The sequence below is a fragment of the Delphinus delphis genome, chromosome 2, assembly GCF_949987515.2.
Source record: "Delphinus delphis chromosome 2, mDelDel1.2, whole genome shotgun sequence".
NCBI lineage: Eukaryota > Metazoa > Chordata > Mammalia > Artiodactyla > Delphinidae > Delphinus > Delphinus delphis.
In genome coordinates this window covers 51,600,665-51,628,531 of record NC_082684.1, presented here as the reverse complement: position 1 = coordinate 51,628,531, position 27,867 = coordinate 51,600,665, and positions in this window count along the sequence as shown.

Below are 27,867 nucleotides of genomic sequence, written 5' to 3'. Positions count from 1 at the left end.
AAAATATGAAGAATTTGAATGGGTAGGGACACAAATTGAGAATATCTCAGTCAGGAGAAAATACCATAAGCAAAGGCCTGTACGTCTTCCCTGAATTAAAGTATTTCGTATTGTCATTCTTATGAATTTAATCACATATTTCTTTTTATACCAGTGCCTAAAATATAGGCCATCTACCCCAGTAGGTTCGTAAATATTTCATACTGGAGGTTATTCTTTATGTCTTTTGTCACATAATGATACCCTATTGCCAGATGTATCATAAATATTACACCAGGGACAACTCTATCTCATATTTGCACCTAAAATTTCTGACCATCTCCTGGGCATATTACCCAATAAAAAAATCCTACATTACATACAGAAGTGACCAAACTTATTATTAGTATGAAGGAAAACAATGTTGGAAGAAAGCCTAATCTGCTGGACAAAATCATAATCATATGTGAGATAAGCCTTAACCCAGGAGTTTCAGGTTACATAGTATAGTACAATACACTGGAAGATTGGAAAGGAGATCTAGCATCTAAAGCACCTGATAAAATATGAAGTTGCAAAATCACATTCTCAATGTGTTTCTAAAGTATGCTTTGATCAACTTCTTTAAAAAATTTTTTTTCACATAATTATGTTGTATTAAATTGAATTGGACATTATTTAATTCCATAATATAGCAAGGAATCATCTCTAGGGAGATTCTGACAGTATCAACAATCTGAGAGTGGAGAGGGAATATGATCTTGTAGGGGGGTGGGGTGAGAAGGGGGAAGAACCTCTAAACAAATTGAAAAAAAAGCCAAGGTTATTTACAATTCTCTGCAACACCACAACAAATAGTAATTTGTGTTTGTAAGTAATATCACCAGAGACTCTATGCAACCTATAATAAGCAGAATTAGAAAAGCCACAAACTGAATTTTATAACATTTCTCCCTCCCAGGTTTACACTAAATTCACTAGGAAATACCTTACCCTAAATATAACACCATTTAAAATATGAAGACCCCACCATGGAAAAGTGAATTCTAACGTAATTTTATTTTTATTTTAAGGGTATATTTTCACACTGCAGGCCAAGTCTCAACCCCCACTAGGGTTTAGAAAACTAGTTATATAATAAAGAATTCTTTTTGAAATGCTGAGTAAACCAAAATATGTAGAAAATTTCATTCATTATTTACCTATCAGGGAAAACAAACAGGTCATTTCGCAACTAATTCTTACATAGTCATTAGGAGATCTGATTATGTAGTAGTCAATTTACATTTGATAAAAATCTACACTTAATTAAAATTAGCTCTATAAATAATGTGCTATCATCTGGGAAAAATGCTGACACTGTGAATCACTACCGAAAAAAGCTCTTATCTTCTACACAACTTTTAATGAACACCTGGCTTTACAAGGTAATATTTACTGGACAGGCATTTTTCAGGCCTTGGAAGAGAATCAGAATAATGCAAAGAAACAAGATGAGGCACTGAAAGAATAATGTTTTCATATCTACAAAATCATTTTAAATCAGCAATCCTTATGTGTTTTAATTCATAAAACCACAGACATTGAAGCATAATTCATAGTTCAATAAAAATAAACCAAAACATTCTGAAAATGTAGAAGTATTCTCAAGTAATGTACCTTAATTTTCCTGATAAATAATAAAAGTAATTACAGTTGACCCTTAAATAACGTGGGTTTGAACTGCGCTGGTCCACTTATATGTGGATTTTTTCAATAAATACATTGGAAAAATTTTTGGAAATTTGTGACAATTTGAAAAAACTTGCAGATGAACCATGTAGCCTAGAAATATGGAAAAAATTAAGAAAATGTTAGGTATGTCGTGAATGCACAAAATGTATGTGGATAGACATATAACATACAAAATATGTGTTAATCGACTGTCTATGTTATCCATAAGGCTTCCTGTCAACAGTAGGCTATCAGTAGTTAAGTTTTGGGGAAGTCAAAGGTTACACGTGGATTTTCAACTGCACTGTGGGTCAGAGACCCTGACCCCTGTGTGTTTCAAGGGTCAACTGTACTCTCTTTTGCTACAAAAATACATTGTAGGGCTTCCCTGGTGGTGCAGTGGTTAAGAATACGCCTGTCAATTCAGGGGACACGAGTTCGATCCCTGGCCTGGGAAGATCCCACATGCCACGGAGCAACTAAGCCCATGTACCACAACTACTGAGCTTGCACTCTGAAGCCCACGTGCCACAACTACTGAAGCCTATGCGCCTAGAGCCCATGCTCCACAACAAGAGAAGCCACAACAATGAGAAGCCCGCGCACCACAAGGAAGAGTAGCCCTCACTCGCTGCAACTAGATAAAGCCTGCACACAGCAACAAAGACCCAACACAGCCAAAAATAAAAATAAATAAACTTATTTTAAAAAAATGCATTGTAATTCACTTGTCTTGTAGATTTGAACCAAAATTTCTAATAGGTATATTGAGTATAGGGGCTGTTACATGATGCCAATTAGTTAAACTTTTTAGATTTAACTGTTTGTTTTTTGCATCACTTATATGTAGCCTACGTTATTTATTTGCTAATTGTTTTTTAGTTGAAAGTAAATAATTAATTATGGAAGTTCCTTAGGGCAGTAATTATGTCTCTTTTGTTTAACAGCATTTCCCCTACTCCTCACATAGTGTCTGGTGTGTAGAAGGCACTTGGTAAATATTGGCTAAATTAAAGAATTCATTTAAAAGTTGGATTATGATAAGAAAAGTACATAATGAACAATGAAGGTAACTGTGTAAAGCAGAAGGAAAACAGAACCTAGGTAATATAAAACAAACTCCCCTCTTCTAGCTGAACAAAAATATGGTATGCAAATATTAAGGAAATTCAAAAGGAGGTTTCATAGTCATTAATAATGACTTTGTACTCCTTATGTGAATATTGATAATGCCACCTTGACTTCTGTATCAAAGCAAAATTTGCTTTGTATTATAATTATATTTAAATGATATTGCATAAATATTAAATGATGGTATTGACTGTGGCTAAGGTAGAACTTCTTGTGATGACACAGTAAGATGCAATGATCAACACATTCCAGAATACATACTTTCGAGAACATCATGACCTCTTGCTCCAAAGGAAGAGTTTAATACCATTTTCTATAGCATATATCACAGTTACCTAGAAAGTGAACTTTTTCAAAACCTCACCTTATTGAAAAGTTTCTCATTATTTACCCAGCTGACCAAAGAAGGACATGTGGGCAAATACACATGTCCATCATTAGCTTTCCTATAGCTGCTGCACAGATGCCCTGACCATATTGTTATCAAAATAGCTTCAATGTGCTACAGCACCCTAATGAGGCATAAAATGTTCCTCTTTATAATATAGATATGTACACATCATAATAAGGATACAAGAGAATGATTTCTGAAACATGGTACCTGCTAGCCTTCCATTAAATCTCTTGGTCCAACTCTCCTTATTTTAAGAAAAACGATCTTCATGTATTCATTAAATACAGGTTTTAATTTAATGCTATGTGGACAGCATTGTACCAATGGCAATGGAGAGTTCAAAAGACGTTTATGCTTTGTTCTTGCCTCTAAAAATCTTAAATTCTAACCAGAGAAATAAGATTTATACACACAAAATGGTCATCTTGTCAAACATACAGAAATAATAACATGAATAAAAACATCACAATGTATTGATTTTTTTTACTATGAAATGCTTTACCAAGCATTTTTCTTGCCGTTTCTCATTTAATTCTCACAAAAATCCTGTAAGGTAGATTCTTTTATTATTATCCCCACTTTACAGATGAGGAAAACCTAAGTTCCAGGAAGCTAAATATATTGGCCAAGATCACATCCCTGGAAGAGACAAAATTCAATCACAGTTCTTTCTGTCTTGAAAGGTGGTGCTGGGAAACACTATACCTCCTAAGACTTTGTGGATTGAAGCAGGCAGCAGGAGGGGCCTACTGAGAGGAGTCAAGACATGATTTAGATAGGTATGGATGGCGCATTCATAAAAGACCTTGAACATTGCCCTAATGAAATCGATTGACTAACATAGGAAATGGAGGACTAGCGTATAAGTCCTAGAGAAGAAATGTAATACAAAAAATATGTTTAAAATACTATGCTGGAACCATATTAAGCTAAATGATAATTTTGAAAGTTTGAGATTTATGGAAATCGAAAGACATGAAGAGAAGTGAGTGATTTACACCAGAGTAATCATTGTGGAAATGGATCAAAAAGATCAAAACTCGAAGGAATATTAGACATAAGTCAAAAGCCTTTGCTGCCTGGTTAAATGTGGACACTTTATTGACTGTGAGTTCCTGGAAGGCAACTGGCAACAACAACAAAATAATAATTTATAGGGTTTTCATGCAAAAAAGGCATTATGCCAATTGGATCAACTCCAAAGGGTGGAATTAGTTACTTAGCAGGCAAGAAGACAATTCTATCTTTTAGAACACACTAGAAAAAAGAACTTCAGAGAAGCTTTCAAATGGGAAACAGGGAGTTTAATAGGTATAGAATTGCAGTTTTGCAAGATGAAAAAAAAAGTTCTTGCAAACTTTTTTGAAATTGGTTCTACAACAATGTGAATACACTTAACACTACTGTACACTTAAAATGGTTAATATAGTAAATTTTATGTTGTATTTATTAACCACAACTTTAAAATAGAAAGAAAAATTATTTTAAGTGGAAGGTACTACCCTGTAAGGTAGTGATTGCTCATTTTTGTAGGTACTCTGATAGGAAACATGATAGAGCTTATGTTATGGAGAGAAGCACTGCATTAAACAGAAAGTTGAATCAGAGACCTTGGAAGGTCCTTTCCAAATTCAAGAGTTTCAGATTTAATAATTAAATTTTTCTTCTGGATTGTTTACAAGTCTCTTATCAAATTCTCATAGGGCTAAATGACCAAAGGAAATAGAGAAACAATTTCTCCAAAGAGGAAATAATTTAATCTAATAAAAATATTGAATCCCTATTATATCAGTTTCCTAAGGCTGCCGTAACAAAGTACCAAAAACCAGGTGGCTTAACAATGGAAATTTATTATCTCACAGTTCTGAAAGCTATAAGTCTGAAATCAAGATGTCCATGGGGCCATGGCCCCTCTGACACCTATAGGGAATCCTTCCTTGCCTCTAGTGGTTTGCTAGCAGTCTTTGGTGTTCCTTGGCTTGAAACTACATAACTCCAATCTCTGCCTTTGTCATCACATGGTGTTCTCCATATATCTCTCTGTCTTCATGTGGTCTTTTTTTTATATATAAAACAACAGTCATACTGATTGGGGGCCCACCCTAATTCAATATGATCTCATCTTAACTAATCACATTTTCAATGACCCTATGTCCAAAAAAGGTAACTTTCTGAGGTACTGAGGGTTAAGACTTTAATGTATATTGTGGGAACTACAATTCAACTCATTTTCAGGATCTTTTGCATTCTTAATACCACTTTCTATGGAAAGATAAGATGAGCTGTAATGAGTTTCTAAAAAATAGCCCATTCCAGCAATGAAGAATTCAGATAATACCATACAGTTTCCCCAAGATGTGATCAAGAATTTCAAAGAGAAACAGGATAGTCTAACAGCTATTGTGTAAGCAAACCAAAGTGAGGTCATCACAAAAAAGGGAGTTTGAAGAAAGGCCTTCAGTGAGCCACTGATTAACATTTTCAAGCAACTTGACACAATTGTGTAAAACTGTGACAGACAAATCAAGATGATACCCAGCTATAAAGGAGATTCTTTAGCCACAGCTCACAATAAACTGTAACAAGATACTCAAATTGCGGCTACCAGAATGAAGCAAATGACAAATGCCAGGTGTACACAGCATAGAGGTGACAGGTAGTTCTATATTATATTTTCAGCCTGATCCACACACAGAAATACTATTGTCACCTAGTAGGTTGTCTAGAAAGAATAATAGCATGCTCAGAAAAGTATCCCTCAGACATTTCTACAACATGCAAGTCTTAAAGATTTTTATTTCTACATGCATCTAACAAATAGTGGTCATTCATTCAATCTAACAGAAGCTGATAGCCCAGTTTCTCAAAATAAGATTCATACTACATTTAAGTTTTATGTCAGCATTTGATCCAAGAAAAATTAATATGACAGGAAAAAAAACACGGTTTACTCAACCATCAAGGTGGAGTGGAATAGAGGGCATACGCTGGTATCTCAAGAAGAGTCAAGAGATGCCCATCATAACAACCCAGATGCCTGACCTTGCACAGAGGATTTAGACTTTCAATCCTAAATGAGAGACAGTAGCATGCCAGTCAGTGTCTCATCCTGGTTATATGCAGAACCAAAACAACTGTCCTAGATTTATCAGTTTTGTAAATCACCCCTTCTGAGATATACTCTATTCTCTGGATATTTTGGGCAACAAATATTCTTCATATTTGACTACCAGGAACCTGGATATATTTTGCCTCCTCCCACATGGTATACATTCACCAAGCACAAGAACATTCCAGGAATAACTGTATAATACATGTATAATCTTAATGGTTTGCAAACACTTGTCTAGAACATGTTCACATTTAAAACATTTTTAATTAAAAAAAAAGAAGTGTCGATTTAAAGTACAAATAGCAATGTACTTCTTAAAATATCTAAAAGACAAATGTGTCCTCACATCGTTTTATCCATTACATCAGATTGCCAACTAAGTCTTCAAAATTGTTTGTTTTAGAGTTATTGGGGTTTAGCGTTACTTGTTAGTAAACTATTTAAGTTAAAATGATAAAACAGTCACTTATACAATTAGACTCAGCACAAGATCACATACAAATGATAATTACTTACTAGTAATTAAAATAAATCCCCAGAGGAAATACTCAAACAAAAATTAAGGAACATAATTCTCTTTTAGCATTTTGTATTGAAGTATAATTGACATGTTGACAAAAATTAACACGTATTTAAGGCATACCATCTGAAAAGTTTTGACATATTTATATATCTATAAAACCATCACCATAATCAAGATAATGAATATATCCTTCACCCACAAAAGTTTCCCTGTGCTCCTTTGCAATCCTTCTCCCATTCCTGTCTCCTCCCTTCTCCAGGCAAACATTGATTTGCTTTTCACAATAGATTAGTTTGCATTTTCTAGAATTTTATATAAATAAAACTATACAGTATGTATTTTTTTATTCTGGTTTCTTTCCCTCTGCATAATTATTCTGAAGATCATCTATTTTGTGGCAATATACATATGAACATATAAATATACCTGGATTCACTCACATACAGTGAACAGTAGTTCTCTCATTTTTATTGCTGAGTAGTATTCCATAGTATAGATATATCACAATTCGCTCATCCATTCCACTGTTGGTGGTTATCTGGTTTGATTTCCAGTTTGGGGCTATTACAAATAAAACTACTACGAATATTTGTGTGTAAGTATTTGTATATATGTGTGGTTTCTGTTATTTTCAGTAAAATCTAGAATAATTGAAATTGAATTGAATTGAATTAGATGCAGGTATACAGTTGTCCCTTGCACAATGTGGGGGTCAGGAGTGCTGACCCTACGTGCAGGTGAAAATCTGCATATAACTTTACAGTCGCCTTCCAGTATCCTCGGTTCTGCAACTGCAGATTCAACTAACTGGATTGTTTTAATACTGTAGTATGTATTTACAGGAAAAAGTCTGCTTATAAGTGGACCCTCACAGTTCAAACCCTGTTGTTCAAGGGTCAACTGTATTTTTAAACTCTTAAGACTAACTGCCAAACTACTGTTTTCCAAATTGGTTGGACCATTTTATGTTCCCAGTAGCTGTATTTGAAAGTTCCTTTACGTCTTCACCAACACTTGATGGGATCAATCTTTTTCATTTCATCCATTCTAATAAGTGTTTAATGGTATCTCACTGTGGTTCAGTTTGCATTTAGCTTGCTTAATCTTTGCCTATTTTATCTTGAGTTTTTGTTTATCTTTCAGTTTTGAGAATTCTTTATATATTCTCCATACAAATCCTTCGTTAAATACATGGACACTTGCAAACATTTTCTTTCAGTCTATGCTGGCTTTTTCATTCCTTTAACAATGAAGTTCAGAGAACAGAAGTTTTAAACTTTTATGAAGTGCAACATATCAATTCACTCTTCTATGGGTCATGATTTTGGTGTCATATTTAAGAAATGTTTGCCTAATCCAAGATGACAAACCTTATTCTTAAGTTTGCTTTTAGAAGATTCGTTATTTTAGGCATATGTTTATGATCTTTTTGCATTCAGATTTACAATTTCCCAGCACCATCTGTTGAACATAGTAACATGTCTCTACCAAATTACCTCTGCATCTTTGTCAAAAATCAGTTTTCTCTCTAGTATTCCCTTTTATTCAGTTTTCTGGAAGAGTTCAAATAGAACTGGTATTATATCCTCCTTAAATGTTTGGTAGAATTCACTACAAAAGCCATCCAGGCCTGTAGTTTTCTTTGTGAGCTGGTTTGGAAAAACAAATTCAATTCTTTTAATTCAGATTATCCATTTCTTTTAGAGTGAGTTTTGGTAGTTTGTCTCTTTTGTGGACATCTAAATTATCAAATTATTTGGAAAAACTTGGTCATAATATTTTCTCAGTATTCTTTTAAGTATATAGAATCTGTATTGATATTATTCCTTTATTGGTAATATTTGTCTTCTCTTCTTTCTAATCAGTCTGGTTAGAGATTTATCAATTTTATAGATCTTCCCAAAGAAGGAGTATTTGATTTTATTGATTTTTCTTTATTGCATTTCTAATTTCTATTTTATTTATTTCTGCTCTGCTATTAGTTCCATTCTTTTGCTTTCCAGGGTTTCATTAGCTCTTCTCCTCTAGTTTCTTAAAATGGAAGCTGAGGTCACTGATTTGAGACCTTTCTTCAGTTTTAATATACATACTTATTACTATAAATTTTTCCCTAATTATTGCTTACTCACACATTTGTGTTTAAGTCCTTATAAAGCTCAAAATGCTTTACCTTTTGATTTACATTTGGCCCATGGGTTATTTAGAAGTGTGTTATATAGTTTACAAATATTTGAAAATTTTCTAGTGAGCTTTCTGTTATTGATTTCTAATTTAATTTCATTACAATCAAAGACCATACTGTGTATGGTTTGAATCTTTTTAAATTTTTTTATGTCCCATAGCATGGTCTATCTTAGTAAATGTTTCATGTACACTTGAAAAGAATGTATGTTCTGCTATTGTAAGGGGCAGTGTTCTGAAAATAGCAATTTGTTTATAAGTGTTGTTCAATTCCAAATTCTTATTGATCTTTCTCTAACTGTTCTAACACTTATTGAAGTGTTTTAAAATACCTGACTATAATCGAAGATTTGTCTATTTCACCTTTCAATTCTATCAATTTTTGCTTCTGTGAAATTCTGTCTTTGAAGCTCTGTTATTAGGTGCATGATTGTTTAGGATTATATGTGCTTTTCACGAAATAATTCCTTTGCTTTTATGAAATGGTCCCCTTTATTCTGGTAATAGTCTTACTCTGAAATACAATATTTATGATAAAATATAGATAGATTCTTTTGATTAGTGTTAGTATGGTATACATTTTCTCATTCTTCTTTTTTTTTCTCATGGATGTTAACATTTTAATGTTCTTCCTTTGAGATTTTCCTTGGCATATATTATCACATTTTCTTACAAAATGATGCTCAGAGGGGCTTCCCTGGTGGCGCAGTGGTTGAGAGTCCGCCTGCCGATGCAGGGGACACGGGTTCGTGCCCCGGTCCGGGAAGATCCCACATGCTGCGGAGTGGCTGGGCCCGTGAGCCATGGCCACTGAGCCTGCGTGTCTGGAGCCTGTGCTCCGCAATGGGAGAGGCCACAACAGTGAGAGGCCCGCGTACCGCAAAAAAAAAAAAAAAAAAAAAAATGATGCTCAGAATATGTACTTGTTCTTTCATTTAACAGGCTTAAAATTAAAAATACACAAACATAGTTTTCTTTCCTATTTTATTTCCTAACATTGTTTGATCCATCCTTTCACGTTTAACCTATTTGTGTTTTTACTTTTAACCTATTTGGATCACCAGCTGAGTCTTTTAAAGGTTTTGCAATTGAGAGATTTTGTTTTAGTGTTACTTGAGAAAGTAAGATCTAACCTAAAATTCACAAGATAGTACTTTACACACCTACATTTAATACAAACTCATATGCAAATAACAGTTATTTATGACTAATCAAAATGAATACCCAGACTAAATATTCACATCAGAATAGAGGAATATAATTCTCATAAAGTTACTTTAAACCAGAGTTGATTAACCTAAATGCCTTATTAAATATTGATATTTTAAAAAATATTTCGTAAGTTAGATCCCTAAGTCTTATTTAAGAAGAAAGTAAATGGGTAGCCTGATATTCATGTACAAAATAAGACAATTAAATATATGTGTTATAAGGGCGGATGAGGAGTAGGCAGGTGAATCTAATTTGTTCTTTTTCATCATTCCCTGTACATATATATTTAATTTTTTTTAATTTATCAATTATCAAAGGTTATTATTGCTAGTAGTAGTTTAAATCAGTAACATTTTTCTGGAACCTAATGTATGCATGTATTTGATACAGAAATTTCATTCCAGGGTTGTATTTAAGGCAATGACAATGGATATACACAAATTTTGTCAGTGATATTCTTCAAAACAGTATTGTCAATGACAAATAGATTAGAAATAAATTAAATTTCCGAAATAGATAGTCAATTAAAGGAATTATACTACAACCATAAAGTGGAATACCATGCAGCTAAGCTAATAAATATTTAATGTCATAGGAAAGTATCTCGAACATACTATTAACTGACTTCAAATTGTATTACAAAATAGTCTACATAATGATTTCATTTTAAAATACATATATAGTAATGAAAGTTTTGAAATACATATGATAATGAAAGAAATGAAATTAACATGTTAAAAGTGGTTATCTTAATATTTGAATTATGGATGCTTTTTATTTCTTTGTGTTTATATAAACTATATCTTCACTCTCAAAATTTAATACAATGAATATGTATTTCTTTTATAACCAGATAAAAAGTATCATTCACAATTCATAAAAGAAATGCAAGATTTTAATTTTTATTAATCAAACATTTATTGGTAAATGACTTGATGTGTGTCATGAGTTATATGGCGGTGTGATATATGGTGATGGCTCCTGCCTTCGAGGTACATAGAAAACTATCCTGACAGATTGTGATTTGGGAAAAACAAACCTACATTTTAAACAAAGCTAAAATAGTAAAAGCTGAAATTAAATGCCCTTCCTGATGAATTCACATAAGACTGCACCCAGCTGCTTTGGAAATATCAAAGATAATTTACCCATTAGCTGCTAATTCAAAAAGCAAATCTTATACCTCAAATTATGCCTTTTAGAATTTTGTGAGTTTTCTGACAAGTGATACATTAAACATGATTATAGTAAGTCCCCTACATACGAACAAGTTCCATTCCCAAGAGGGCGTTCATAAGTTCAACTTGTTCGTAAGTCCAACAAAGTTAGTTTAGGTAGCCAATTAACACAATCGGCTATATAGTACTGTACTGTACTGTAATAGGTTTATAATACTTTTCACATAAATAATACATAAAAAACAAACACAAAAAATAAAGAAAACATTTTAATCTTACAGTACAGTACCTTGAAAAGTAGAGTAGTATAGCACAATAGCTGGCATACAGGGGCTGGCATCAAGTGAACAGGCAAGAAGGGTTAGTGACTGGAGAAGGGAGGGAAGTTGGAAAATGGTAGAGCTGAAGGATCGTCAGCAATAGGAGACAGAGGGCAAGCTGCAAGTTCACTCATGCCTGACGTTGATAGAACGCACATTCGCATCTTTGAAAGTTCGCAACTTTAAGTTTTGTAGGTAGAGGACTTTATTACAATAGCCATCATCATCCTGGTTTTCCCATGTGTAGTGCATTGAAATGTTATAGCCTGTATGATCTTAAAGTGTGAAAAAGCAAGCGTATAAACATGTGTGTATATATACGTATATACAGAGTGCATGCTATGCATATATATATACATACACACACTTTGTATATACATATTTATACGCATATATGTGTATATGTATATTATGTATATATATAGAGAGAGAGAGAGAGGAAGGGGAGAGGGAGGGGTGGAAGAGGGGAAGGAGGAGGCAGGAGAGAGGAGGGAGGGAGGAGTAGAAGTTGTTTGATACTTGTTTTGACTAAGGATTTGTGTGAACCATTGCTAGCTGTTAATGGAATTACAAATGAATCAGAAAATGACTAAATCTCCAGTGAATTGTGAATCTTGGGAGAATGATAAAGTTTTACATAATATGAATTAGAAGTCACATATTGCAGGCTATGATACACAGCAATAAGTTATGAGTTCCCAGACGAGATTCAGAAGGAGATAGAGTGCTACAGGTATTCCTAGAAGAAATAAAGATTTCTGACGTCATTGATCTAGAAAGGTTTCCTGGTTGAAGTGTCACTTGAGCTGCAATTGTGATGAACATTTACTCTCCTTAAAGTCAGCAGAAACCCTACATGACAAAGTAATGTTAAATGAAACAGGTATATTTTCCTGTAGAGGAGACATACAGTACCCATTGCCCTATGACTGCCTCCCATCCTCACAAATAATACAGATTTTCCGCACATGACATTTGAATTCTGCCAAAGACTCTCCCTTGACCAAACTTTAGTTATCTCCTCTGAACTCTTTTCAATGAGGCCTCAACCTTGATCCCCTCCTGTCTTTGACCTGTCTTTCAAGCCAGTCTTAGTAGGAATCCTCCTACGTCAGTTTAGTGAGAATTCTCCCATCCTTGATATCTGAGCATACTTGATATCTGATCACATTCCTCATCCCTTACCCTGCTGTCTATGCTTTTAGCCTGCCTTCAGCAAGAATCCTGTTAAATCAGTTCAACAAGAATTCCCCTATCTTTGACATCTCATCTTAGTCATTTTTCATTCACTGACCCCCTCACTCTGCTCTCCGGTGACAATATCCATCTGTCTTTACCATGTTTGGAGTTGAGCCCAGTCACTTTCCTGTACTGTGATTTTCCTATTGCAAGAGTCTTGAATAAACCCCTTCTTACCATTTTAAGAAATATCAGAATGATTTTTTTTTCTTTTCAATTCTGAGGGACAATTCTGAATCCAGTCTGCATAGATACACCTTGCTTTATCCAGTATATACAATTTTAAAAACTGCAATTCAATTGTAATTGTATATCAATTTCTATTTTTCTTTTTATTTATTTATTTATTTTTATTTTTGGCTGTGTTGGGTCTTCGTTGCGGCGAGCGGGGGCTACTCTTCCTTGCAGCGTGCAAGCTTCTCATTGCGGTGGCTTCTCTTGTTGCGGAGCATGGGCTCTAGGTGTGTGGGCTTCAGTAGTTGTGGCTCACAGGCTCTAGAGCACAGGCTCAGTAGTTGTGGTACACGGGCTTAGTTGCTCCGGGGCATGTGGGATCTTCCTAGACCAGGGATCGAACCTGTGTCCCCTGCATTGGCAGGCAGATTCTTATCCACTGTGCCACCAGGGAAGCCCTCTGTTTTTCTTTTACAAGGAAAACTTTTCAGTTACTCAACAGGTGCTTATTAAAAACCTATCTCTAATAACTGTGAAGGATCTGAGTTCACCATACTCACAAACTAACAAATTAGTCTGCCAGTTTCATGGGTGCTGGCAGAAGACAAGAGACTCCTGGGTCAGAAACAACAGACTTGTATTATTTATGACATAGCAAGTAGCATGACCATCAGCATATTTGCAGCAGCTCCCCTTTCCCCCCAAGTCCCACGGAGGTGATACGGATGAACTCAGATGAATGCTACACACAGTGAGTTGCATTACAAAAGAGAAACACTATACACATTGAGTTGCATTACAAGAGAGAACCCGAATCTTTTACAGTGTGCAGCAGGCATGACTGCCCTTTCCTCTAGAGGGAGACTAGCTCTGTTTTCCAAGGCTGATCACTATTCAGACATCCTTGAAAAGACAGTCAGAGTAAAGATTAATTAGTGCCTTACTTACAAAATCTTTAGAAATGTGACAGACCCTTAGAGAATTATCTCCCAGTACTGTTTTGAGCCTACAATCATAAGAATCCTGTTAAGCATGTAAGAATAAGGTAATTTATCAAAATGTGCATTTTCATGTACAATTTTTGCAAAGCCTGAGGTACACTTATATATAACAATAAATTCATTACTTAATCAATGAATGTCAGATATCAGTCCCTTTTTGGTGTAAATTCTTGACGGTTGGTTGGTGAGATGGAAAGAAACAAGAGAAAACATTTCATTTCTTTCACTAGCTTCAATTCTGCTCTTCATCCTAAGTGACTGCACTTTTCTAGAACTTTCCCTGTCTTCTCTAACTACTTACAGGGGAAAAAGAAAGCACTTACTGGGTGGCAACTTTGGTGTCAGGCATTGTAATAGGCAATCTTTCTTCTCTTCTTAATGGTCTAACCTCTCTCCAGCTCCAAATCCCATATTCAACATATACACCTGGATGTTATACAGAACCTCAGATTTAGCAAAACCAAAATATCATTCACATATCCCACAACTCAAAACCTCAGACTCAAGCAGATTTGAATTTTATTGATTAGACACGGGGGAACAACCAAAGTTTAGCCAAGTATTACCTTTCTGGTTTGCAAGCATTCTCACGAATTAGATCCGAAAAGAAAAGATGGAAGTAATTCATTCTCTCTCCCTCTCTCCCTTTGTCTCCTTCTCTTCTTTTGTGTGTATGTGTCTGTCTGTCTGTCTCTCTCCCCCACCTCCTCATGTTTATATTATGATAAATCCATCAATGGGAACTTTCAAAATCCATTTGTTTTCATTTTCTTGAGATAAAGACACAAACAACCCCTTTGAATACACCTTAAGTTTTACATATGAAATCTGAATAAATGTAGAAAAGCAGCCTAATGGATTGACAAGAACACAAGAGATAGAGATAGGGGCAGAGACTAACATTTTGAAGACTATTGCAAACGTTTGCACTTTATTCCTTCCCATCTATTTTTCAAGTCTAGCATAAAATATATTTTTCAATAACTGAATTTAGATAAATCTAACAATACTGAAATAATTACTTGAAAGGAAGACTGGTTTCTAAATTCTCTACTTAATTCTTAAAAATCAAATTGAACAACTTCATTTGTGGTTTTGGCATTATTTAGACTTATCTACATCTCTTGTGACATTTTGTAAACATTCAAGTATTAAATAAATTCTTTTCTTCAAATGTATGTTTTTTCTTTTGTCTGCTTTAGTCACTGTGAAGAGATTACTTCTATATAACACGTCTGATACTTTGAATGTTTCCTTTTGACACTGCTCTCTGAAAATTACAAGGATGTCAAGTTTACAACACTTTTAACAACTGCATATGCTCCCCATGCTAAACCAAAAATAAAAACCTATATTCTCCACCCCAGACATCATCAATGATATTTTAAAAGAAATTTTAATTATATAATTTCTGGATTAGTCCTAGGGTTATAAAGTGAAAGGGTACAGAACACAGTGTCTTTGCCGGAAAGCCTCAGGAGCATGGGGCATGGTCAAGGTTTACATGGTCTTCCTTCTCAAATGCATAGACTTTCAAATGCCCTGACACATGCCACCAGGGCTCAGGTATTTAACAGTAAGCCAGCACTATACTGGAAGTAGAAACACAATTTTGAGGTGGGATAAACATGAAGGATGGTGAAAGAAATTCCTAATTATGAGAGACTACCATGGATCCAAACTGTGAATAGGTTTGAGTATCCTGGAAATCGCTGAACGTTTGGACAGGTCTTAGGGCGTAATGTATAAGAGCCTGTGCTCTGAAGTCAGACAGCCCTGGGCTTGACTTTCAACTTGTTCTGCCATTTACTGTGGGATGTTGGAAATGGACTTAATATTCCTTAGGTTGTTTTTTTCCTACCCAAAACTTAAAAAAAAAATTTTATATGAAGAAATTTAGCAATGATTGTGTGAGTTAGTTCCTTACAAAATAACACATTGTTGGGTGTATATGCCAATACATGTGTTTGGTGGTGTGACATCCATTTTCCATACAAGAGGAGGCATTTTCTAATAATAATAAATGTACTGCTGTGTAGCAAACCATCTGCATTTCTTGTGGAAAAAAGTATCTGGAACATAGGAAGAATTAATTAAGAACTTTTATCTTTAAAAAGTTAATTCTTATGAATTCTTTAATATCAAGTATCCTTATAACTGCAATAACATTGCTGAGGGTGGGTGGTATGCTCACCCCCAGAGGTTTAAAGACAAGCAAGACAAACATTGTCTGGGGCAGTTGAAGTTCAGACTAAAAACACTCAGATACACTTGACAAGTCCTAGAAGCTTCTATAATTGGCCACCCAGAATTATAGATTATAGCTCAAATTTCTTTTTGTTCTGACCTGACCAATTATTTGTGTAAATACAGGAAATCTGAATACTAGAGACTGATCTTCATTCAACAAACCAATTCAGCATATATTCATTAAAGGTTCACTATAGACTAAGCACTGGGCTACACACAGAGTATACACAGACCTGTCCTTATGGGATGTTCAGTCTAATGAGGCCTACAGTAAAGTCAACAGAGAATGAAAACCTGATGCAATAAATGTCATGACTGCAGTGAGTGCCCAGTGCTGGAGAAGCACCCAGGGTGGATGACACCTAACCCAGGTGTTAGTCCAAGACCTGCTTTCTACCACTAGGGCAACTAGGAGTCAACCAAGTTAAGGGCAGGTGGGAGGTGTGGGAAGAAAGAATATTCCAGCATGTTTGAGGGCCCAAGCCTGTAGATGAGAGAGTGTGGGTTTGAAAAAGTTTCAAGTTTAGTATACCTAGGGAATTAAGATTGAGAAAATAAGTAGAAAGAGATGAGCCTGGGGAGATAAACAGGGGCAGGTTCCTGATGGTCTTGTAATCAAGATTACACGTTTTGAACTTTGTCTTAAGAGTAGATATGAAGCCATGGAGGGTTTTTACCAAAAGCAGTGCTATATGATAAGAATAGAGCTAGAGAAAGAACATTTTATTCCTTCCTCAGCTTCTTTACTTTAAGGTATTGGGAAGATGGAGGAAAGCTACTGCTTATCTTCCTCATGACTATTTTCATCCACTGGAAAATGGTTAGGAAATAGGGAGGCCATATAATTGATCATTTCCAAATAGTAATTCAGGAAGAACAAGTGTCATCAGGGGTGTATGGTCACCCCAATAACTCTACATTCAAACCTCTCCCTCTAATCTATTGTCTGGCTCACAAGTTTTTTAGTTCTATTTAAAATGCAGAAACCAGATCCAGACTTTGTAGTAATCAGCAAGAATGGGTTCATTTGTAAGGCTAAAGGATTATCATTCTCTTCATAGTTAACCATATTCTCTTTGCTCCTCTGGGTACAACTTGTTGCTGGCTCAATTATAATTTGTATCACATTACAATTCCTAACTATTTTCAGTTATACTTGGGTTTAGGGAGTCTTTGCTTTACAGTTATTCTACCTCAGAATTTTCCCTACCAAAATGTATCTTGGTTTCAATGGATCATTTCTTTAATGTATAGAGATCACTCTCAATTATTCCCATCTTTGAGCTGTTGGTCACAGAATTAACAGCCATTAGGTCATAAAAGACGGGAACTACACCTCCCTAGATGGAGTGAGGCACGTATATTTATGAATACTTACTAGATGAAGGAACCAAATTATGTTATTTTTATTGCTGTTTCTCTCAATTAGGTAACATATATAGGTCCTATTAACATCATATTACAAATGAGGAATTGGACATAGAATGCTATCATAGGATAAAATTTTTATTAATTCCCAAACTGTTCTTAACTATTTACTTTATAGCTACCAAATGAAGTTGCTGCATGGAAATGATTATTTCTTCTTCCTTAATAAAAAGTCATATTATAACAAAATATGGGACATTCATCGCAAAAATTGATTAAAAATGCTAATCTCTTTTAAGTTATGGAAAGTTTCTAAAGACAGATAGTGATTAACTTATGAATTAATTAACTGAATTCTTTAACTGAATTAAAAATGCTAATTTCTTTTAAGTTATGGAAAGTTTCTAAAGACAGATAGTGATTAACTTATGAATTAATTAACTGAATTCTTTCAGTTGAAAGAAGCATTATTTGCAAAAAGTATATATTCAAAAAACAAACTGTAAAAATCACATTGGGGATAAAATGCCATTCCTAATATTATTTTCATTTCCAAATACAAAAGTATTATTTAAATCATAAATTAAAACATAGTTGACATATTTGTATTTATTGATCCTCAAATATAATCCTTTCAAAGGTTCTTGTTTCCTGCTTAATTTCAGGATTCTGGTTATTAGTTGCATTTCCCTTAAATTTCTTCTAAGATTGATACATAAGAAATGTCCTTTATCTGGGTTTTAGAACATATATAAAATCTACTTACATATAATTAGCTTTGGTTTCTATTTTAAATTCTTACATTTAAAACCACTACTATGGGTCCCTCACCTCCTTGGAAACTTCAGTACCTTCCACTTCACTTGGTTTCAGCCATCATTCTTGCCCACAGTCTAAAATCTGGCCCCCCTTGACACTGAAATAACAAATGTTAACGTTTTTCTAAGTTCAGTGTCTTCTTCCAGCTCTCTCACCCAGTTCATTATACTTTAATCAATTTTCAGCCTCTAAGAGATTTCTGAGTTTTGCTCTACTGATTGCTTTATCACTTAACAATGGTTTGGTTTGTTTCCTTTCTGTGTGTGTGTGCCTGTGTGTACATACATAGGTGCACACATGGGGTGTGCATCTCTCTCATAATTTTCTACTAAGTGCTGTAGGTAAAGTGAAAAAAGCAGTTCTATTAGTGCAAGGAATGTCCATCACTCATCCATCCCAGCTTAAGACTCACAATGCTGTAGACTGAAGTCTGCACTGCAGTCACAACCTGGGTGACAACTCAAGCCCTGGAGTCCTTGGACCATCACTAGCTCTGAGCCCTAGACACAGCATGAATCCAACGTGAGATTGAGTCACCCCAAATCAGCATCTCAGCACTATTCTAATAGCTCAAACTCACATTATCCCAAAAAACAAATAAAGCATTGGCCAAAAGGAGTGAATTGCTCAAGGAGCTGCCCTCTTAGAAACTGGGCCCAGCCGCAGAGCTTCTGGACAACTCCCAAGGCATGAATCCAGGGGTCTGCTGGTCAACCCCATGTGCAGTAGAGAATTAGAGAAATGGACCTGCAGGTCTAGGATTTAATCCAGCCTGAGGCATCCTGTTGAGATAGCACTGGCAGCCCCAACCAGTCCCAGGAACAAATGAAGTCATAGGAATTCCTTCCTTGGAATTTTCTATGTACAACAACACTCTGAGGCACAGGGGTCCAAGCAGCCTCACTCCCAGGTCAAAGGGCACTGAGTCCAAAAAGGGAACATTCTAAAAGGGAGCAAGTAGAAAGCAAGAGTTCCAAGAGTCCAAGGCAAAAGTTGTCACACTCCTTCTGACCTAGCATCAGAAACCCTTCAGTGTGACTTCTGTCTCATTTTATTGGAAACAAAAGTGTCACTGTGGCCAGATGTGAATCAAGAGAATGAGAATTAGACTCCACCTCTTGATGGTGGAAGTCAAGGTCACATTGCAGAAGAGCATGTAGGGTGGATGCTACTGTTGCAGCCATCTCTGGAAAATATAACCTGCCACAATCATCTTAATTGTAATGCTCCGTAGCACTTAGTGTTTTACTAGAGTTGCCCATTCACTTTTTTATATTCTTCACCAGATTGTCAAATAATCAAATGACTGATCACCAACACTTGTGCCCTTCACTCCCCTGGAGCCTGTTGATAGAGGCAGTTAATATGAGAAAATGAAAACAAACGTCTGAAAACTAAGAAAGGAGAGCAATAAACAAATTCTATGTATTGACATACAACTAATCACATATGTATTTAATGACTAAAAGTAACATAGCAAACTTTATTTTACTCTTTCATAGGAAAAGCCAACTTCTGTGAAAAACGGTGCCAAATTCATCAAATAACTATTCAGCCCTTTGCCATAAAGATTTTACATAATATGTAAAACTCTTCTATGCTTAGTTCAAAGCAACGCAATAAGGAAAACACAGAAGATAAAACTTTGAGCACAAGAGTTTGTATGCCAAGGATGGTATTGCTTCCCAATGCCCATGGAAGGGATGTGAAGGCTCCCTGAGAGTAAGGGATTGAGCTGCTTTAATAACAGAGATGAAATTAATAGCTTATCTATTCTCATTCCAGTCTGCTCCAGCTTACAATGTCTGAAAGTTTTCACCCTCAGAAAAAGTACAGAACTTTATGAGTCTCTCATCTTCTGCTAAACTTCAGATGCTGAAAATCATTTTAAATCCATTCCTGTCATTTTGGATTTGCATAAGTGTCTTGCAAATAAAGTCTAAAAAGGCAATGGCTGATACAGTGTGAATGAACATGCCATAAAACATTTCAAACCTTATATCATTCATGTAAATCTCTCATGACTTAAAATTTTTCAACTCGTCAATAACAAGTATTTGGGCTAGATGCAATAGCTAAGGCTGAGATGGTGAATTCACTAAAATTCTCCCTCCTGAGACACTTTTAAGTTTGGAGGAGGGTGGAAAAAAAAAAAAGAATCTTCACTTTGGCCTGAAATTGTCAATCTAAGTCATGGGTTTACATGATACACTAGTTGAGGGAGGAGGAAAATTCTACAGGGCTTCCTTAAGATAACACGGGCAAATGTATTATTCACCAGTGAGATGGGGGAGGTTTTTGGTATACAAATTCTGTCTATATCCAAATCACTTTGGCTTAAAAAAATGTTTAGTCAAGAAACTGAAGAATCACTTATATATATGGAATTTGGTTTTACTAAATCAGCCTTATTGTATTTCAAATTGAGCACTTTTGTACACTATCACTCAGATAGTAGCTTTCAATTGTGAAATGGAGATTTAACAAATCTCTAAGTGGCTTACAAACACATTGCACAAAAAAATGCATCTGTTCTCCTAAGCACCAATTTTTCTTAAACACAAGGCAGCTATTTATGAATTAATCTAACTCAGACCCTATCAAAATTTTCATTTTAATTTGTGCCATAAAAAACAGCCATTAGAATTTCAAATTTTTTTTTTGAAAATCCCAAATTTGGCAGTGGCTTAAATGCATCGCTCTGTGACTTTCCCACTATACAGACCTGACCCATTTGTTGTTCCAACTTAAAAAGAGAAATTCCATGAAAGGAAATAACTAAAAAGAATAGAAATTTGGCAGAAACTAAGAAGCAAATAATCCTTAACATATATATGTAATTAATATTCTTAAAGTTCTACTAAAAAATATAAACTAGTATCATTGAGAGTGGAGAGGAAGAATTTCATTTTTAATGCTTGTGAATTAAAACATTGTGCTTTCAGAGTTCTTACTGATGAAAGTTGTTCAGTTTTATGTAGTGAAAAGCCCATTATCTACTATCTTACCCCTGCCTACAGAGAAAGTGGATAGCACTTGAGAGGCTGGGTCTACCAAGGCCCATTTTCACCTCTGACGATGCAGACAGCTGTCTTCTACACAGTTTGTACTAAGGATTGTAAGAAGGGAAGTGTCCAAAGCAGCTCTTTTGCCTAAGAGCCACAGGGACTACCATTAGTTGTACAGTTTTGGATGGATCATTCTTTTGTAAGAATCCATGTTTGTTGATGTTTTTCTATATAAATGCCACAAACATACACAACATAGGTACTATACTGAGTAAGGAATCATCTTGTAAATTTGGAACAATACTTATCCTCACCCCCTCTTCAAGCCCCACCATGCACTATTTCTGCAGAGAGACCTTGAATGTTACTATTGAAAGTGATGAAACCACACACTGTCTAATGTGAGCATCTGTAACACTTAGCAATATGTCTAATCCTTTACATTCATCTCTTGTTGACTCTCCCACATAACTGAATTCTCCATAGAACTTGCCTCAAACCTCTTCCCGATAATGGTGATGGTCATACAACCTTATGAGTATACTAAAAACCACTGAATTATAAACTCTTTCAAATGGTTCGCTTTATGGTATGTAAATTATACCTTAATTTAAAAAAAAAAAAGAGGAAGGGCTCCATCCAAAGAACCATCAACAAATAGGTCAGTGATTACTTAGAAAGCTAAAAATATTTCAATGCATATTTCACAATATTGCCCTAGGAGTCTCTGATACAGTAGGCCTGGCAGATACCCTAGTAGTTTGCATCTTAGCAGGCACTTGAGGTCACTCCTGATGGTGATCTGCAGGGCATCCTTGGAAAGCAATAATATTTTTGCAGGAGTGAAAAAGAATGCTCAAGTGTAAGCACTGGAGCAGAAGGAAGGAAGGACTAAGGATGGAATTCTATGGGGCATCACTCTCATTGTTAAGCTAATCCGTGATTATGAGTTCATCCGCTCTTGTTGACTAATAGGATTTCACCATCAGGGCTTGAATGTTTACATTAAAACAGAGTATATTGGGAGAGGCTATTTTAATCCAAAATAAGTGACGTTGATGAGAAATCTTAGACATCAGCTTAGGTTAATGAAGGAGATATGTGTTGGCAGGTAGACTTTTATTTTTTCCCTCGAAACATGCCACATAGGTGGCTTCCTAATTGTTCATGCATAGGGCTGGCTTTATTCTCATATATTAGCCTTTTGACATCTCAAAGACACAATTTGACAATCAGAGTTCTGTAAAATATTGACTCTAAAATCTTCGCCAAGTAACCAAAGAAGTCATCACATGCTTACTAGACTTTAGTGTGGTCTTCAGTCCCTGAAGAAAGAATAAAATAATCTATACAGATTAATGTACACCAGGCCTGGAAGAGTTGAAGCCAGTAAGAAGACTTTCACTGAAGACGCGGTATGATTAAGTGGGGTTTTTTTAAATTATATGTTAGGTAACTTTGTCTTAAGAGACATTTAAACGAGTTATATAACTGCTTTCTTCACATTCTTTTGTCATGTAGCTGAATTTCAATTTACTTTTTTAATATCATTACAAAAGCAATGAAGAACAATACAGCCAATACTGTTAGGGTTGTTAAGTTATTAATTACATATCTAGAGTAAATTTAAATGGTTGCTGACTTGCTTATGTATAGTAAAGATATAATTCTAAAATAGCTAATGGTATTTACTATAAAACAGAAGCATAATTTGTAATCACCCTTGATATACTACCTTTATAAAACACAGTCCATCATAGTCATTTGACCTTAGATGTTTCAATTAGAAAAAAAAGTAGGAAACAATTTCAGAAAGAGGACAAAGCTTACACCTTCTGAAAAGCACTGGAACCTAACTCTGAACCAGGAAGACCAACATTTTAACACAAAACTTTATTTATAAGTTAGTTTTGTTCACTATTTTTAAAAACTGTATGTAGTTATTTATTAGAATTCATTTGGGATGGAAATCTTTAATATTGTTGTCTATTTAAACTATGTTGTTTCCCTACTCACCTTTCTCCTTGCTATTAACTGTCCCACTGAAATATATCAGTCCCACAGTTTGGACTCTCATAGATAACCTGACCTACCTCCTTAGCTCTCCTTAGCTATACTCTAGCACTGAATCGTGTCAGTTATCACCTTTTCAGAATAAGTGCAAAATTTATAAAATTCTTAATATCATCACTGTGAGCCTGGATTTGAGATCTTGGCAATCATAACAAAAATACAAACTCCCAGAATGCATATGGTACATGATACTTTTCAGAGTTCAACAATTAATGATTAAGTGGCCACTAAGAGGTCAGCACTGTACTTGGCATTACAGATATCAAGACAAATAAGACATAGCCCTCTCCTCAAGGACACGGTCCAATAAAGATTATTGATACTTCAGCACCAAGATGCAATAAAGTAACATAAGTGCCGTGATGCGTATATATGAGAAACAAGAAAACAACAACTGAAAGAGTAGTTATTCCTCCCTGGATGTGGAGAGAAGGGCTCCTAAAAAGTTATACCAGGAAAAAACAATGCTGAATGTTAAAAATAATAAGCAATTGTTTGTTTGATGAACAAAGAAGATATATCAGCCAGGATTCCAAAAAGAAACAGATGGCATACTCCAAGTAAGTTAATGTGTGGAGGGTTTGTTTACAAAGGTCATTTATTTCTGAGTAACTTAGTTTCTGTACTGGAATAAACACTTGACAACTTTCAAGAACAAATAGTACTTGTATACTTAGTAAGAATAAATGCCATCATTTAAGCACCTACCCTGAGTCAAGTGCTTCACTTATAACATCCCTGTAAAAACCAGTAAATATTCATTCATTCATTCAGTAAATATTCAATGACCCCCTACCATTTGTCAGGCATTGTTTGAGCACTGGAGATACAGTTGTGAAGAAAGCATTGAAGGTCCTTCCTTTCATGGAAATTTCATGGGAGGAGGCAGACAACACACAAGTAAATGAGAAATTTTGGCTAGTGATGAGTATTATAAAGAAAAAAGCAGGCTTCTATTAATCAAAGTGGCTGGGTAAAGGTGTAGTTTGTTATTTTAGAAAAGATCACTCTTAAGAGAAAATGTGTGAGATAAGATATGAGTGATGAGAAAGAGCCCAGCTTGCAGGACCAGGAAAGGAGGGTTTTGAACAGAGAGAGGGTCAAAAGCAAAGCCTGCAGAATGAGCTTAACATGTTCAAGAAATAGGCAATAGGTTTCAATGAGTGGCATGGAGTAAGCAAGGGAGTTCTGAGGTTGGGGGTGCCATCAAATAAGGTGTGAGAAGCTAGTAAAAGCCAGGTCATGTAGGCCTTAGGAGCCATGGTTTAGTTTTATCTCCTTTAGGTACAGTAAGGTTGTCACTTGCTTTATTCACATAGGTGGTAAGTGGTAGAGTCCACATTCAAACCACGCCTCTCTGATTCAACCTATTTCTCTACAACAAGTCATTTTATTGACTATCACTTCCACCAAGTAGGTTAGGAAGAGTAGGCTGAAATTCTTTTAAGAATGTGGTAAAAGTGAAAGATCATCTAGGCTAGTGATTTTTGTACTTGTGTATATAACTGTTATATCACATCCTTGATGCTTCGGTTCTACAAATGGAAAAGCTATTTCACTATTTTTAGGAAACAGTAAGAGATCATGCCTAAAGACATTCAAATCATATTCCAAAATAAAGAAAGAAGTTTTCAAATATGATGTATGATCATCCAACTCACAACAGAGATCAATTAAACTTTCTGTGGGGCTTCCCTGGTGGCGCAGTTGTTGAGAGTCCACCTGCCGATGCAGGGGACACGGGTTCGTGCCCCCGGTCCGGGAGGATCTCACATGCCGCGGAGCGGCTGGGCCCATGAGCCATGGCCACTGAGCCTGCGCGTCCGGAGCCTGTGCTCCGCAACGGGAGAGGCCACAACAGTGAGAGGCCCGCGTACCGCAAAAAAAAAAAAAAAAAAAAAAAAAAAAAAAACCTTTCTGTGACTCAAGTTAAAAAGTTAAAACCCTAAGGTATCACTCCTGTCATGAGAATTTCTTCTGGTTAACCCCCGGGAATCTGGAGTTTCTAAAATGTACTCATCTGCTTGCTGAATGTCAATACTATATCTGAATTTGGTGATTACTTTGAGAAAACCTGTAATTGCTACATTTTCAAGCATGTCGGAGGATGGATTGTAACGGAATAGATATGGAATGAAAAGATGTGAAAGGTAGGAAATTAGAGTGTATTAAGCAAGTGAAACTCCTCGGGGTAAAAGCAAAGCGGTTTTCGTGCAGCGTGAATCGTCAAGTTAGCACAGAATGTCACTGGTTACTAAAAGAACTTGGGTAATGGAAAATGAAAACAACTGGATTTATGACGCCCATAAATGTGTTAAACAGCTGCCTACTCACTGCCAATGAAGATTATTGAAAGTGGTAAATAGTGAGACTTTTACATATAACTATGTGGGAAGGAAAAGACTAAGTTGATAAATCTTCAAATTGTAAGATACAGAGTAAACATTTTAAAATTATTTTTTGGTCATTCCCTAATAAACCACTGGTTTATCCTGAGAGTTAAAAATCATAAAGCTTCTATGAATATATTTTTTTAATTTTTGTATTGAGTTGAATTTGGTCTTCCACAAAACAAACCTGCTACGTTTACTGTCAGCTCCATCAGTACCAAGATACCTTAGGGTTTTAACTTTTTAACTTGAGTCACAGAAAGTTTAATTGAGCTCTGTTGTGAGCTGGATGATCAAACATAGTATTTGAAAACATCCTTATTTATTTTGGAATATGATTTGAACGTCCTTAGGCACGATCCCTTATTATTTCATAAAAATAGTGAAATACTCCAACTGTCTCAAATAACTACAGGAATTTAAAAGTGATGGTTGTATGTAACATTAATTATAATTTAGAAAAGCAAAAGTAATCATTCTAAACCACAGTAAACTGCATACATTAATGTAATCTTATAACAAACAAGGGAGCATTTATCTGAAGTTTGTTATTTCCTGATTTCCTCTTTTCATCCCCAGGATCACTGTTGAGTTCAGGATCTCATTTACTGATACATGGACAATTGCAATAACCACCTAAACTATTTTTTTCAAGCTTTCTCCTCCAGTGCATTCTCCACACTGCCAGCTGAGCCATCTTTCTAAAACAGCGCTTCCTACTGAAACCCAGGATTCCCAAAACCTGTGGGAAACAAGTCAAACTGCTTACTCGGGTATACATGGGTTTTGGTAACCTGGATCCAACTAACATTTTTAGTTTCATCTTTTTAGAGTAGGATGACCTAATGAGTGTGTGGTACATATCAGGGTACTTTGATTGTGAAAGAGGGAGCTATTAGTAATTACCCTGGGACAACAAGCATAAACAGGCTAAAAACAGGTCTATCAGAAAATACGATTACCTCATTTAAGAGCCAACAGAGAAGACTTTTAACAGTTCCTTTACTTTCCCAAGATAAATCAGCTGCTCCCTCCTCTATGCTCCCTTAGCACTGGGGACTTAGCAATTTCACATAGTAGTGAGGGTATCCTTATATTTATTTCCCTTGCTAGGTTCGTATGTCCAAGAAGTCAAAGATTCATCTTTTCATCCTGAGTAACAAGTACAAACCATGTACTGAAAAGGTGTTTAATACATGTTTCTTGATGGTGAATTAATATTGAAGCAGAAGACTAATAGACTTAAGTGGAAGAAGTAAATATCCAAGAAATAGGACAAAGATAGAGATCTGATCACCGAAGTCAATCTATAAAATTATGTTGCACAGGAACTCTGTATGAGTGTTCAGCCCAAAGGAGAGGAATATCATATATAAATAATCCACCTTGCCTATCTAAAAATATTACATAGCATTTGCTCATTTATCTGTGCATAGCATCTGTGCATTTATTCTTTGAGATGAAAGAATAACCTTGCATTCTTCCTTTAAATGGAGATATACAAAGATAAAAGATAAAATACAAAAATTTTAAATCCTGGTTTTAAAATGCTTTGCAACATGTTAAGTAGTATTTGAATATTTGTTATGGTTCCAAAAGCATCTCTTTCCAGTCACACCAGGATGCTAGCATTCCGTTTAAAATTCTCAGTAAGGTATGATCCTGCAATTATTCTGCTCAGTGATTAAGATCATTCCCACTTTACTTCTTACAAGTGTTCCTTGCCTGTGTGATGTTTCCCACACAGGAATATCACGGCTAATTCTGTATAGTCACCATAGCAGAAATAAATGAACCAAAGA